Genomic DNA, 2,039 nt, shown 5'->3' on the forward strand with positions numbered 1-2,039 from the left:
CTAGACTCCTAAGCTCTGCACCCGCCCCACCCAAACTTCCTTCCTGCTCAGCCTTCTTCTCTTTTTATAAATTTAGATCGCCCAATTTCTTTTTCCCAATTAAGGGACAATTTAGCGTGGCCAATTCACCTACCCTGCACATCTTTTTGGGGTGTGGGGGGTTAGACCCACGTAGACATGGGGAGAATGTGCAAACTCCACATGGAATGTGCAAACTTCACATGGACAGTGACCCGTGGCCAGGATCGAACCTGGCGCCGTGAGGCAGCAGTGCTAACCACTGTGCCACCATGCTGCCCTTGCTCTGCCCTCTTCTCATGTATTCCTTAAAACCACCTGATCTAATATTTCCTCATGCGAATTAGTGCCAGCTTGTTCAATTATGCTCTTGTGAATTGCCTTTGTATGTTTGCTGCATTGATGGAGCCATGTGAATATTATTCAACTGCAGAGAGCATCGTCATCATGTCCTTTGCCGCCCTTTAATTCCATCTATCTATATTCACATTCCAATAGGGACCAAAGGCTAGGGATCTGGAGCGGGAGCTCTGGTTGGGTTTGCCCTCCCAGAATACAGGTACTTTCATCACTGCTGCCTACTAACTCCAAAAAGACTTGGTGCTTCCATTTTCAATGTGAGGTTCAGGGTCCAGAAACTCATCTCCTGCTGTTAATGAGCAACTGCTTTGCCCCAAACTGGTTAGTGAGAACGACTCAACCCACCTGCAAACCTGGCAGCCACCAGCTGCTAATGCTAACCGTGCTGAAGTCAGCACCTTCAGGGGCTTATTGCTTTAAGAGTTGATGGTGGGAAGAGGATGCAGTGTGTTGGGTCATAAGAGCTCACAATTTTCATTTGAGATTGTAGCGGGGTGCCGAGATGCCAAAATTTGGCAAACTGCCCAAAAGACTACCAACCCATTAGACTATGCAAGTCGATAGAGAGCAAAATTTGATACCAATGCAACTATTATTAGCTCAGTTTCCAAAACAATGCCACCGTTTTGATATGCAAAGCTCAGGTTAGACAGCTCCCCCTCTAGAATTTCAATGGTGAACTGCTTTAGTTCTGGTTCACCAACACCTCGTTGGTCAAGGGGCCAAATGGCCAACTGCTGTTCCTAAATTGTATGTTACACGAGGCATTGATATTCAGTGTACACACCATTAATTGTAACACATTGTTCCGAATTGCAACATGCATTGTTGATATTTCCTGACCCAGCGACACAGTGGTTAGCACTGCTGCCTCACAGCTCCAGTGACCTAGGTTCAATTCCAGCCTCGGAGTTTGCACTTTACTTTTTTTTTTAAATAAGAGACCCACTCGGACACGGGCAGAATGGGCAAATTCCACAGACAGTAACATAGGGCCGGGATCAAACCTCGGCGCCTTGAGGCAGCAATGCTAACCACTGCACCATTGTGCTGTCCCTGAGTTTGCACTTTCTCCCCGTGTCTGCGTGGGTTTCCTCCGGGTGCTCCGGTTTCCTTCCACAGTCCAAAGTGCAGGTTAGGTAGAATGGCCATGCTAAATTTCCCCAAAATGTCCAAAAAGTTAGGTTGTGTTATGGGGATAGAGTGGAGATATGGGCTCAAGGGCCGATGTAGACACGATGGGCCGAATGGCCTCCTTCTACACTGTAGGGATTCTATGATTCTCTACCCATATACATCAACCTAGTCATTGTCAAGATGCATTTTATTAACAAGGCGGCAATAATTCATTCAGGAGCAACGCTTTCATGCATATTGGACCAGCACAGGCTTATCTTCAGGATTTTGGCCTTCGAGGAGATGCCAGAAAATAATCCTTTGCAGTAAGGTGCAGTAGGCTACGAAGAAATGTGGCTTGAGGCCAAGAGACTGGACATGCCTCAAAAACAGATGATGAGGTGGTTTGGAATGCAGCGGGGCTGGTAGACTGGAGGAATGGAGTCCAATGACTGACGGCTTTCGGATGAAGCGCTTGTGATTTTATAGCATTTTCTACAATTCAACTAACAGAAAACATCATGTGACAAACTGAGCCATCTACA

This window comes from Scyliorhinus canicula, chromosome 18, assembly GCF_902713615.1.
Source record: "Scyliorhinus canicula chromosome 18, sScyCan1.1, whole genome shotgun sequence".
NCBI classification, from domain to species: domain Eukaryota; kingdom Metazoa; phylum Chordata; class Chondrichthyes; order Carcharhiniformes; family Scyliorhinidae; genus Scyliorhinus; species Scyliorhinus canicula.